Source organism: Chiroxiphia lanceolata, chromosome 6 (genome assembly GCF_009829145.1).
Source record: "Chiroxiphia lanceolata isolate bChiLan1 chromosome 6, bChiLan1.pri, whole genome shotgun sequence".
Taxonomy (NCBI): domain Eukaryota; kingdom Metazoa; phylum Chordata; class Aves; order Passeriformes; family Pipridae; genus Chiroxiphia; species Chiroxiphia lanceolata.
In genome coordinates this window covers 65024406-65038554 of record NC_045642.1, presented here as the reverse complement: position 1 = coordinate 65038554, position 14149 = coordinate 65024406, and positions in this window count along the sequence as shown.

Sequence of the window (14149 nt, the reverse complement as noted above, 5' to 3'; positions counted from 1 at the left end):
TCTTCTCTGCCAGGAAAGGGCTCAAAGAACAGCAGAGCCAACAACTTTTGCCTTAAAATCAGCACATCAGGGAATGCAAGTCTTGGAAAAACCCCTGGCTGAGGGAGCCCTTCTCTGTCTGGTGCTCCCTGACCCTTGGCTTTGCATTTTCCCTTGGGAAATCTCATGCCAACCAAGGGTTAATGCACATTCCTACCTATTTATGCTGCTGAACTGTGTCAGAACAGAGGAAGATTTGGAGTGTATTAACAAGCTGAGCATAACAGAGTGTTATTACTGCACTTCTGAATGCCCTGTTGTGGGGAAGACACGGGGAGACGCTCACAGCATCCAAAGCTCTGGGAGGAAACAGAGTCCCCACGTTGGTGGCAATTCCAGACATAACTGATGCCTTCCCACAGGTTCTGACTGTGCCCAAGGGAGGGAAATGATGGTGGAGCAAGGCTCTGGAACAGTGATGTAAAGATGAAGCTTTTTCAAGTTATGTTTGCTTTAAGAAGAACAATAGTCTCATCTGCCACATTTGGAACATAAAAATATCATCCTGGTTGAAGTTTTCCATGGTGAACTTCCCTGTGTGAGCTGTTGTAGGAAACAAATGGGTCTTCCTACCCACACATACCTAAGTTCTCGGTGCAGCCCCTTGAAATATAATGATCTGCTGCCAGAGGGCTGAATTTTAAATAGAATTAGACAGAATCCCTAAGGTTGGAAAGCACTTCCATGATCACAGATTCCCCCCTGTGCCCCATGCCCACCTTGTCCCCCAGCCCAGAGCACTGAGTGCCACGGCCAGGCCTTCCTGGGACACCCCCAGGGCTGGGGAATTCACTAAAGACTCCTGAGTGTCTGAACGGAAACTGTTCCATGATTTGCTCAGGCATTTTGAACATCCTTCATCCCTGGGAGAAAAGCTTCCCACAAAACTTGAGCCCCCAGGGCTCTGAGACGGCTCCAGGTCTCCCTGCACTGAAGTTTGGAGTTGGCAAAGGGTGGCAAGTGTTACATTTTCGTGGCTCCCACACTACAGCAGGAGGAGAAGCAAAGGATAAGTGAGAATAAATTAAAACATTCTTGCCAATATACTGAAATAAATTGTAAAGAAAATTTTTCCACATCTGGTTACAACTCACCCGAGGGACTAATTTGACAGATGACTGTGGAGAAGAGGAGGTGAGGAACATCTCCCTACATCTGCTTGAACTACTATTCCTAAAGCCTGGGAAGTTTTTGCCTTCTGCTCATCCATAACCCAGGGCAAGGACATGACAAAAACAGTCCCTCCTGGCTCATATACCAGGCACAAAGATGTGCCTTTCCCCTCGCAGCAGCATTTTCATTCAGCACACATTCCCAGTGCTTGGAGAGAGGAGCCAGCCCTGTCCCTCTTCCCACCAGTGCTCTTGCACAAGGAACGAGCTCCAGGCCAATTAAGCAGTCACACAACGTCCTGCATGGGTTTGCAGCAGAACTGAAGAGTGAATTCTGATTCTCTGAGGCTGCTCTGCTGCCTGAACTCCTCATTTAGTAACTTGCTGCTGCTTAAAATGCTTAATACATTATTAAGAGCTTCTTGGGGTTCTGGAGAGCACCGAAATTCGGGTGCCCAGGGAGGAGCTGAAGGTCCTGCTCTGCCTGCTCAGGGAAACCACGAACTCCTGAACTCAGCCAGCCTTCCCCCAGCACCTGCCCTGCAGTGGCAAAACACAAACTGACTGCAAAGAGAACTCCAGCCTTGTAAAAATACACCACAGAGCATTTACTGCTCCCCTGCCTTCACCTGGGGACGTGGCATTTGGGGACAGGGGTGGCCTGGGCAGTGCTGGGGGACGGTTGGACTCCATGGTCCCCGAGGGCTTTCCCAACCTCAGTGACTCCACGATTCTGTTATTTCCTGATGCATTATTGACATGTCCATGCACTGCTGGCACCTCTGGAGCCAGTGTCCCTGCTGCCACCAGCCTGCCAGGGCTGCCCACCCTCACTGGGTGCCTGAGGGCTCCCCAGCAGCACGGGGGGTGAAAGCACATCTCCCACAGGACGTAAAAGGACATCAGCCTGCCCAGGCCCAGAGCAGCCCCTCTGCAGGGTGTGGCACAGCCCAGGTGACACGTGGCCTCCAGCACTGTCACCTCCATCCAGCACCCCCAGACACCCCTGTCCCACCTTGGCTGCCCCTCCTTCCCTGCAGAGCTCTGTTCCCACTCACTCCATCTCCTTCCCCACACCTCAACAAGTCCCTCCACCTGTCCAGAGCTTCCCAGCCTGAGGAGATCTCCAGCCACCCCCCTGGAGAGGACCCCCAGTGCCACGGTGGGAACTCCCTGCTCAAAGCCACCTCAGAAAGCTCAGATTTGGTCAGTTTATGCAGCTCATCCCTCCCCACCCACAGCAGAGCTCCTGCAGCCCCCAGGGAACCAGAGCAATGTTTAATTTGTTCGAGGTCATCAGTGCTTTGATAATGAAGCTCCAGTGCCTTTTAAAAATAGAATTTAAAACAATCCAGCCTGACCTCACTGATAAACTCTGAACCAAGCAAGAGCTCAAGTTAATTATTCTTTGGAACGCAGATTTTTGTGCGTGTGCTTTGAACTATCTCTGCCATCCCCACACAGATCTTTGATAATATTAATGAGCTCCAGAATCTGCTGAGGAATCGGTTGGTTGTGTCAAAATACACGTGGTGGGGAAAACTATGTGGAAGTGACAAAGGAGGGGAGCAGCTGGTATCTCCCTGCCAGTACCAAGGGCCTTAAATCGAGTTCCAAGGAGATCATCAGAAGTTATGCAGCCTAAAATGCAAATCAGTAACTGTTGAACTGTAAACTGGTCTAAGGTTTAAGGTAAATTCCAGGGAAATCCGGGCTTGTAACATGGATCCTTTCTGCCTGTGCTGGATGCTTCCCCAGCTGGTAGTTTATAGAATTGTTGAGGTTGGAAAAGACCTCCAAGATCAACAAGTGCAACTGTCCCCACATTCACCCCTGAACCGTGTCCCCAAGGGCCACATCCAGGGGTTTGGGAACACTTCCAGGGATGGAGACTCCACCCCTACCCTGGGCAGCTGTGCCAGGGCTGGACAGCACTTCTTGTGAAGAAATATTTGCTACTACTGAATATAATGGAATCCTGGAATGGTTTGGGTGGAAAGGGACCTCAAAGCCCATCCAGTGCCACCCCTGCCATGGGCAGGGACACCTTCCACCAGCCCAGGTTGCTCCAACCTGGCCTTGGACACTTCCAGGGATCCAGGGGCAGCCACAGCCTCTCTGCCCAACCTGGGCCAGGGCCTCCCCACCCTCCCAGTCAGGAATTCCTTCCCTCTGGCACAACTTGAGGCCGTTTGAAGCCTGTTCTGAGTATTTCCCCTTTTTTGAACAATACTTTTAACTAACGTAACTTTCAAGACTTTTCACTACAAAAGGGTGTTCCAGGAGCAAAAAGCTTTCCACAAATCCCACAAAGGAAGCAAGCTTTTTTTTCCTTGGTGACTTTGAGACTTTCACTTTGCTTTTGGAGAACTAAAACATCAGTGAAATTTAAGATTTCCCCCTTCCCTTCTCCTTTCACTACTGAACTCCACCTTTTCTCCAACCTTTGAAAGCAAAATCCCAGGTTTTATTCAGTTGCTGTGTGGTGTAAATCCCATATTCCCAAAATTCTGAAGGTACACTCTAGCCAGAGGCCTGGAACACCTCCCAGCATCATCTTGCCTAATCCACTTTCTGCAAAAACAATCCCATACTCTAAAAAACCTCTTAAGAGAACTCCCCAAGGTTCCTCAGGGCCAAGCCACCACTCCAAAAATTCACCAGGAAAAATGATTCTGACCTTTCCTGGTCTGTAATACTTTCCAAACCTCCCATTATTAGTGCTGGGTTTTTTTAGTTCTGCAGGATCCTTATAATTTTTATTCTTTTTTGCAGTTTAGTTCTCCAAATTAGAGGCAGCATGTTAAGATTAAATACATCAGAGCCCCCTAATGATATGCAAATCCTCAGAGCTCTCTCCTATTAATATCTCCCAGAATATTGATTATTTGGGGCTGATATTTGCTGGGATCTATAATTGTCCAATTGTTTCCATCACCCTGCTGAGCTGAGTTAGAGACAGACAGGACCACCCAGGGCAAGGTATGGAACTTCTGCCCTGGCATCAGGTGGGAAATGTCCTCCTAAATCATTTTATACAGTTGGAATCCCAGAATCCCAGAGTCTGGAAAAGCCCTCCCAGCCCATGGATCCCCCCTGTGCCCGATGCCCACCTTGTCCCCCAGCCCAGAGCACTGAGTGCCACGGCCAGGCCTTCCTGGGACACCTCCAGGGCTGGGCACTCCAAACCTCCCTGGGCACTCAGATCCAATGCTTGACTGCAGAAATTCTGCAAGGAAGACAGAACCTCTGCCTGTGCTGATTTTCAGGAAAACAAGTTGCTTTTTCTGTGCTCAGGTCTCTTGAATTTGTGTGCAATAAAAAGGGACTGATCAATAACTAAATTATTATACTGAGCCATTTACATAATCTGCCCATGCACTGTCTGTATTATGTATTTCTGATATTTTCAGGATAAACTTCTTTTAAGAATCTGTTAAAATATGAAAATGTGCTGGAGTAAATATTGTTGCTTGATGCTTCCCATAAAAATTAGGAAGATTTCCTGGGGGTTTTTTGCCTCATAAAACATCACAGATTGTTTGTAGCTGCCCATGAGGTGCCCACAGACACAGGGGAAGGACTGAGGTGCTCCCAGTCAGGCCAAACCCTGCTGGACTCCAATCCAGCCCTTGGGAACACCCTTTTCCCCCAGCGGGCTCCATCCTCCTCCCACACCCCGAGGTCGGGACCGAGCCCCGAGTGTGGCTGGGGGCAAGCACAGTAACGAAAGCCCACATTTCCCACATGGAGTGAACAACCTGGCACAAGCCAAGCCCCTTCCCCAGGCTGGAAATCTGCCCCTTTCTGTGCCAGGGCCCCCCCAGTGCTGCCCCTGCAGGGCCCATCCCAGCCCCGGAGCAGGCAGATGTTCCCTTCCCAAACCTTCCCAAACCTTCCCTTCCCTCCAGGAGGGAGGCAGTGCCTGGAATGCTGAGCCTGGAATGCTGAGCCATGTGTTCCTCTCAGCTACAGGAAGACATGGAGATGAAGTTATCAGAAAGGGAGGCAAAAGCTCCAGGAGCAGATTGAAAAAGGGGAAAGCACACAAAGTGACAGCTGTGGAAGGGCTGGACAAGCCCCCCCAGCTCCAGCCACCCCCGAGGCCGTGGCTCCTCCAGCAGCACAGGAATGGCCCAGCCACTGCTGGACACCCCTGCTGGCAAACAGTCTCCTTTGTTCTTTTTCCATGGACAACTTAATGTGGAAAAAACGAGGAGAAAAGCACATTTTGAAATGAAGCTCATTTCCCAAAAGTGTCCTCCTGTGCAAGATACCCGTGTAAGTGACCCAGGAACGTGGAGCCTTCCCCTCCCACCCCCATCAAATACAACCCTTCCTCTGCAGTTCAGCACAAAGCCTCTCTGAGTCTCTCCCTAACCAAGGAGCAGTTTGGGAGTTGGGGTTTGTTTGCCCTGCAGGTCTCAGAGGGTTGATTTTCTGTGGGGCCCTGGGAGGGTGACCCAGCCCAGGTGGGATGGAGCACTGGAACAGCCCAGGCCTCTATGAAGTGGTCACTTAGTCTGGGAAGAAATCTCCTTCCAAAGAGATTTTTCTTCAAAAAAAAGCAGATCCAGGAGATCCCAGCACTCTGCTCCAGCAGTGGGAACAGGAAGGTTTCATTCTTGCCTTTTTCCTTATTTTCTGCACTTGCTCTGTCCCACTTGTGTACAGGCTCACTCTGATTTGGATGGGTGGGAATGCACAGCTCTGCCTGATTCAGACCCACCTTTTCATCTGAGACAACAGCAGAAGGCAGGACAGGCTGCTGAACTGCTCTTCCAGCTGGACACAGAGTGTCACATCAGGGCAGACATTATTTACTCATCCCCAAACCAGGCAAATAAAAGAGTTGTGAAGCCACAGGAAGGCACTTGGCACTCCTGACATTTAAGAAGAGCAAAACAAATCTTGAACATCATGCTCCCAGTGACCCAGGTGTAAGTGCTGCAGACACAATACCCCTTCCCAAAGGAGCTCTGCTACAACCCAGTCACTATTTACTTTAATAAGTGTCCTTTCTCATACTCTTGATTTCTCTTTTCACCCTTAAAAAATAGTTTTCAGAAAACAAAACTTAATATAGACAACAGAGTAACTTATTAATAAATTTTCCCTCAGGAACTAGCCAGTGAGACAGAACATATTTAAACATATAAAAATATGTTAGAGCTGCTCAGAAGGTGGAGGTTTTTTTGGAATTTGTGTGGTTGGACTCTCATCACTGATATTATCACTGCAGTACTGGAGGGTTGGCTTTCTATCCATCACAGATCAATCACAGCCACATCAGCACATCACTGGGCTAATACTGAATATAGGAGAGAGATCTGTAGGACCTTAGAAAGTTTTTATCTGGGCAAACAATGGTTCTCCATAGAATGGCCTGGGTTGGGAGGGACCTTAAGGACCATCTTGTTCCACCCCCTGCCATGGGCAGGGACACCTCCCACCAGCCCAGGTTGCTCCAACCTGGCCTTGGACACTTCCAGGGATCCAGGGGCAGCCACAGCTTCTCTGGGCAACCTGGACCAGGGCCTCCCCACCCTCTCAGCCAGGAATTCCTTCCCAATATCCCATCTATCCCTGCCCTCCGGCACTTGTCTCTAAATCCTGGGCTTTGCCATGTGAGACAAACGGAGCTGCCTCCAGCTGGGAATCCAGCCAAGCTGAGGGGGCTCCCAGTGGGGACCAGGACATGCTTTGTGCTCTTTCCAGGTGCCACAACCGTGTCCCACTGCCCAGGGCCAGCCTGGGCCCCTCTGTGTTTGCCTCAGAGTGTCTCCCACTCCCCTCCCTCGGGGCAGGAGCAGAGCAGGGGGGTCGGGGAGCAGATAAACCCAAGCTGTCAGAGCTGGGGTGAGGAACACCCTGGGAGCAGAAATCCATGGATACCCAGGCACTGGTGCCAAGGTCTCCATGAGGAGGGGGAATCTCAGGACTCCTCACAGAGACACATCCCCCAGCCTCACCCCCTGCCCTGCCAGGCTCTTACACACCAGGGAACGATCTGGGAATGATCCAGGCTCTGCTCCAGCACAGGCTGGGCACTGCACACACCAACTCCCTGGCACAGCAGCTCTGGCTGTGCTGCTGATCCACAAAACAAACGGGGATGGGGATCTGTGCAGTGTCTGGGGCTGAACAGGGACAGCGCGGAGCTGAAAAGCAAAATAACCCTCCCTGGCTGTGCTGGGCCAGGCAGCCAACCTGTCCCCAGCCCTGCAGCTGGACTGGAATGTTCTCTGCAAACAGCAGATATACACAAGTGGTTTGATCCTCTCAAGTGCTACATAACTGTGGTAATTCAAGTTCAAAAGCTGCAAAAGGCAGTTTTCATCTCCAAACAGTTTCTCTGGCACTTTCTCCACATACAAACACAGAATCATTGGGGCTGAAAAAGAGCTCCAAGATCTCCAAGTCTGACCTTTGAGCAAACACCACCATGTCCCTCTCCCTACAGATCTCCCCATTCACCCCCATCCCAGGGTGCACTTGGAAGATTGTACAACCAGAAAAGGGTTCAGTTTTTACTGAACACATTAGACAAAACCACCAGCAATCTGCAAGCTGAATTCACTCAGAGCCAACAAAAGGAACCATCCTGTTCTCTGAGGACATAAAGGACAGATTAAATATCTCCATTCCCATTCTTAACCCGTTTTGTTGCTTTCTTTAAATAAAAAAATCCCTCTCTGCCCGCTGGCAGTCTGCTCCTAAACCCCTGCAATAATGCTTTAACAGCAGCATTTAACAGAGACCTTGCATGACACCCAGACTCTGGGTTTTCATTTCTTTTCCAACCTCGTCTGCCCCAGATTTAAGCAGTTCCCTAAAGAACTTGAGAATTAATGCAGAGATGCAGTTTGGCTGGAGCTTCACAGTAATTCTGCTGATTTAACATCCACAATTCCAGGGAATAAATGCCAGGGAGACCTGCAAGGGTGAGGATTTTCAGGCAGCTCCTGCAGTCCCTGCTAAGCTGCAGGAGTGGTTCATTCTGCCTGTGCAGGCAGAGCATTTCAAACTGTGCCCGTGGACAGAGGGATGGAGGGAAGAGAGAGGAGCTGAAGGCGTAGATTCCCTCTCCAAACTTCCATTGTGTAGAAATACAAAGAGTTTCTGGTCCTTGACACCAGGAAATGGCTCCACTGATCCCCAGAGTGTTAAAAGAGACAACAGAGGGATGTTCTGCACAGATACCTCGTGGTAACACCACTCCTCCAAATCTCTTGAGCATTATCCAAGTTAAAGCCTGGAACTGGGAGGCTTCACTCCCACAACAGGAATTGCTCTTAATGGATGCTCTGGAGTTCTGCTGATCGATACCAGAAGTACCTCCAGTGGCAGTTGTGCATCCCAGTCCCCCTGGCCAAGGAAAACAAGGATATTTGCCATTTTCCTCCTGGGTGGGCTGGTTCCAAGGCCCCCCAGGCAGATCAGAGCCCCACGGAAGATCATGGAATCCTGGAATTGTTTAGGTGGAAAGGGACCTTAAAACCCACCCTGCCATGGGCAGGGACACCTTCCACTAGCCCAGGTTGCTCCAACCTGGCCTTGGACACTTCCAGGGATCCAGGAGCAGCCACAGCTTCTCTGGGCAACCTGGGCCAGGGCCTCCCTACCTTCCCAGCCAGGAATTCCTTCCCAATATCCCATCAACACTGACCCTCTCTTAGTTTAAAGCCATTCCCCCTCATGGTGTTTCCAGGTATAAAGCACCAGCTTTTAGAAGCACATGGAGCAACCCCCCCAGGGCAGGAGCTGAGCTCACCTGCATTGGCCACATGCTCCCAGGCAGGTGGGAGCCAGGGCTGCTCCACAGGGACTGGATCCTTGTGTTGCCCATCGTGGAGCACCTCAGCAGAGCCAAAGCTGTCCTTGGAGAACAGAGGAATGGAGAAAGCTGGAGGAAAGGTCCCTGCTGGGAGTGAGATGCTGCTCCCCACACACACAGAGCTGCCCCTCCCTCCCTGAAGGGCCAGCAGGGAAACAAACATTCCCAGAGATCAGCCACAGCTGGGAGCTGCACTGGGAGCTGCTCTGGGAGCTGCTCTCCTCCCAGTCCCTGGGCTGCTCAGGCCCAGCAGCATTCGCAGATTGGGTTTGGGTCGAGTCAGGTGGTTTTACAATGTCCCCATCACAGATATCGGGGTCTGTGAGCTCCCATCTATCGCTCCAACCATCCATCCATCCATCCATGCATCCATCCCTCCCTCCATCCATCCATCTATCCATCCATCCCTCCATCCATCCATCCATGCATCCATCCATGCATCCATCCATCCATGCATCCATGCATCCATCCATCCATCCGTCCACCCATCCATCCCTCCATCCATCTATCCATCCATCCATCCATCTATCCATCCATCCATCCACCCCTTCATCCACTCATCCATCCACCCACCCTTCCATCATCCCTACATCCACCCACCCATCCATCGACCCATCCATCCATCCATCCATCCCTTACTGCCTCTGCAGTGTTACACCCTCTCCCTCTCTGATTTTCCCTCCTCCCTCTCCCAGCTCCAGCCCATCTGAGTTCATGGAATTTTTTCAGAAGATAACTAAACTCTTAATTTTCCTTGTCCTGGTCCTTCCTCCCTGCCCCAAAAAGGGAGGTTATTTCTCTTGATATTCTTCCCAAATCAATAATTTTATTCAGCCCATCTGCTCTGACTTCAGCTCTCGCTCCTTTAATTTGCAACTATTTGTTAAAATACCAGGAATGTAATTATTCCAGCCATGCCACAGGTGTGAGAGATACTTAACATTAAGAAAAAAATAAAAATTAATCAAGGCAATGTTTGAATAGTTTAAAATCAAAGTTTACCTCGGTAAAGTGAAAAAAGACAGAGAAGGGGCCTGCCAAGGTTAGGTGAAGGTGTGGCAGACGGTGTTGGCACGGAGGGGCTCAGCCTGGGTGGGTGGGATTGCAGGAGGAGCGGGCACAGGGCAGGGGAGACCTCCCGGGCAGGCTGGGGTGAGCAGGCTCTGCCAAGAGCAGCTGTAACTGCAGCTCCAGGGGTGTGGTGGCAGAACCTGGAGTGGAGTCATCAATATTTAGGGGATGAACACTAAACAACTGGAGGAACACGAAACAACTCCCCAAAGGGCCAGAGGGAGCTCCTCCCCACCCTGGGGGGCTGAACTGAGAGTTTTCCTCCCTGAGGTGCTGAATCACCACGAAATACAAACCAGTTCATTGAAGGGGTGCACTGTCTCATGGGTAACATTAATTCTCCAGGGCCAGAGGACTGGCAGTTCATTATTTGTTATTTCCAGGGCAGTTCATTAATGTCTCCTTTGCTGGTTCTGGCTGTGCGGGTGCTGTAACTGAGCATCTGCAGCCCCTTGGTGTGAGCAGAGCTCATCATCACCCCCCAGGGACAGGGCCTGGAGCTGCACAGAGGCTGCAGGGACATGGGGGGACCCTCCTCTTCCTCACCCTTTCCCTAAACACCCACCCACCCTTGGACCTGCCAGGAGGGGGAGCTGGGGGGTGTCGGGCTCTGCTCCCAGGGAACAAGGGACAGGAGGAGAGGGAACGGCCTCCAGCTGGGCCAGGGGAGGCTCAGGTGGGACAGGAGGAGGAATTTCCTCCTGGAAAGGGTGGTGAGGCCTTGGCAGGGGCTGCCCAGGGAGGTTTGGAGTGCCCAGCCCTGGAGGTGTCCCAGGAAGGCCTGGCCGTGGCACTCAGTGCTCTGGGCTGGGGGACAAGGTGGGCATGGGGCACAGGGGGGATCCATGGGCTGGGAGGGCTTTTCCAGCCTGAAAAATTCTGTGACCTTTCCCAGACCCTGACCCTTCCCAAACCACGCTGCTCCACGTTTCCATGCTCACACCCAAGCAAAGCTGCAGAGGAGTTAAACACGGGCAGTAGCACAGCGGGAAAAACCCTCACTGCCAAATTCCACAGCTCTGCACTTTCTCACTGATTTCTCACTGATACCCCAGAGCAGCACGAGCAGTTTGTGCCCCTGCTCCTTCCCTGAGTCCTGAGCTGTGCCTGCTGCTCCAGGGGCTCTGGAATCACTTCCATGCAGACGTTATTTCTACAGACACAACTTCTGGCATTCCGAGCAAACATCAGCTGGAGCACAGCCTGAGCAGAGTGCTGATTCCTCCGCCTCACTCACTGTGCTTTCCTGGTCCTCAGAGCAAAGCTCTGCCTCTGCTCCTGAATAAAACAGCTGCATTTAGATCAGGCTCAGTTCCCCTTCCAGCACACAAATTCTCATGAACAGGGGTTTTGTTCTGCTGGGGAGAAGACTGGATTTACATACACTTTGAAAATCGATATTTGAGGATTCCTCCCCAAACACGGAGGAGGAAGGTAAAAGGTCCCCTCAGTCACCTGCCAAAAAGTGAATATTGATTAGGAAAGGGAAGATTCTGAAGCAGAAAGAGGAGTTCCCATCAAGGAGGGGGAGAGACCCAGTGAAATGCCAGAGGGCAGGGTTAGGTGGGATCTTGGGAAGGAATTGCTGGCTGGGAGGGTGGGGAGGCCCTGGCCCAGGTTGCCCAGAGAAGCTGTGGCTGCCCCTGGATCCCTGGAAGTGTCCAAGGCCAGGTTGGAGCAGCCTGGTCTAACGGAAGGTGTCCCTGCCCATGGCAGGGGTGGCACTGGATGAGTTTTAAGGTCCTTTCCAACCCAAACCATTCCAGGATTCCACAAAAGCTGACTCTGCATCACATCTCTGCTGCATTAACATCAGCAAAGCCCGCAGAGAATTGTCCCCCCAGGGAACAGGAAATCTCAGGGTGATGTCAGGGAGCACTGGAATTGTGCCCTTCCCTGCAGCTCTCCTGGGGATCAACTTCCCAAATTTACTTCCTGCTTTTCATCCTGACCTTCCACTGCTGTTCCTGAGCGGGTTTATTTTCAAGGAATGTCTGCAGCCCACCCCAAACAGGCATTTAGCAGCATTTAGCCCTTCTCAACAAGAGGCTGAAATTCCCCCTGAGGTGCAGAAGGAGAAACGAAAACTGCAAACAGATTCCAGCCCAGTACCCAGGCTGGGGCTCATGCATAATTAAATCCTGAATTCCAACGTTAAAATGATCTTAATGCAAAATTAAAGGTCCCATTTTAATAATGCCATCAATATTTTGCAGCTCTGGGGCTTGGCATTTCTGTGCCATTCAGAGAGAGGAGGAGCTCTGGCTCAGGGAGGGTTTCAGTTCAGTGGCTCCTCTTCTCTTCACTGGATCCACATCAATATTTATGTTCACTCTGGTGTGCTCATGGAAATGTCCACAGGCAGGAACAAGGGGCTGACAGCATTCCTTGGTGCTGACAGCATTTCTTGGTGCTTTAATCCCTGGGATTGAAGTGCTGACTGAGCCCTGGGAGGAGGGATGAGCCCACAGAGCAGCACCCTGGTGCTGGATGTGATTCCCGTGGGAATCCTGAGGGATGTGGGGGCTCAGCACGGCCAGAGGGATGGGAGGGATGATGGGCTGACCCAGATCCGTGTGTTTCCCACTGCTGGGATCAATCCCTGCCTGTGTGGAGCTCATTTTAACCTCGAGTTCACCCAGTTCCCAGCGATGTTTTGTTGTCCAGGGAGTTTGGGGGCTCCCCATCCCTGGAAGTGTCCCAGGCCAGGTTGGACAGGACTTGGAGCAACCTGGGCTCCTGGAAGGTGTCTCTGCCCATGGGACTGGATGATCTGTGAAATCCCTTCCAACCCAAGCCCCTCTGGGACTCTGGGTTTGCCAAAATCAGCTATTTTTTAACCAATATCAGCAGCTGCCCTCCGCTGCCCTTCCCTCTCTTCCCCCCCAGTGTTTGAAGCTGGTTCTCCTCCCCGGGGCTGTTTCCATGGTTTTCCAACATCCTGCAGCTTTTACATGACAAAGTTGCTGGTTTGCTGTGCTGAGCATGAGATTCCTGAGAGTTGGGGCTTTGCAGAGCACCTCAAACCCCTCCTGTTGCTCCTTCTGCCACCCCTTGTTTCAGTGCTGCTCATTCTCCTCACACAATTTACCCCCATCCCAGAAAACTGGTCAGGAGCTTCTGGGGAGATGAGAAAAAGGGAAAAGAAGGGAATGAAATGTGATTCTTTTGTGTGTGGTTCCATTCCCAGCTGCTGCTGCTGCTGGAGCCTGGCACTGCAGCCCTAAATCCCTGAGTGCAGGGCAGTAACTCTTCTTCACCAGGAAAGCTCCCAAATCTGCTCCACCAGGGATGTTGCAGAACCTCAGGAATGTATTTCTGAAGGGGTGAGGGGTTGGAAAGGCTTAAAGGAGCAGCTCTGTGAGGTGGGAGGGCTGAGAGAATTCCTCAGGGACACCAGCCCCTGGCACTGGGCTGACTTCCCCCATTTTAAAACACTTTATTTTTAGTTTATTGATTTTATTTTAATATTTTTGTTTTAATAATTTTAAATTTTAAATGGTACATGGAAAAGGTTATAAAATAGTGTATATAATATATAATGATAATACACGACAAACATAACATTCACATGTAAAAGTAATCATCATAAATAGCACGTGAATAATATATACTCTGTATTAAATATATCTGTAGCACATACACATGTATATACACTATGCTCTGTATTACATATGTCTATAATACATATATATACACTCCTTTTTTCTTTGCAATGCATATTCTAACATGGTTTTTTTATATATACACATATTTCTTTATACCAAGAAGTAGGAATATATTTCTGTTATTTCTAGTAGAAATCCATTTCTATTGCTTTATATTTAAATATAAATACACATTATATATACATATAAAAATATGTGATGCATGAGACACACAATAATGCAGAGCCATTATTCACATATTACTAAATATTTATGTACAATATGTGGGTTATATATGGTAGAAAACTGATAGATACTCTCTGTATAATTATACATATATAAAAATAATGCAGACTCAGTTTGAGGTTATCTATATTAAATACATACATTTCAGCTGCTGAAAGTACTTTTTTCTCCTAAAAAATATTACTTGCATTCCTTCC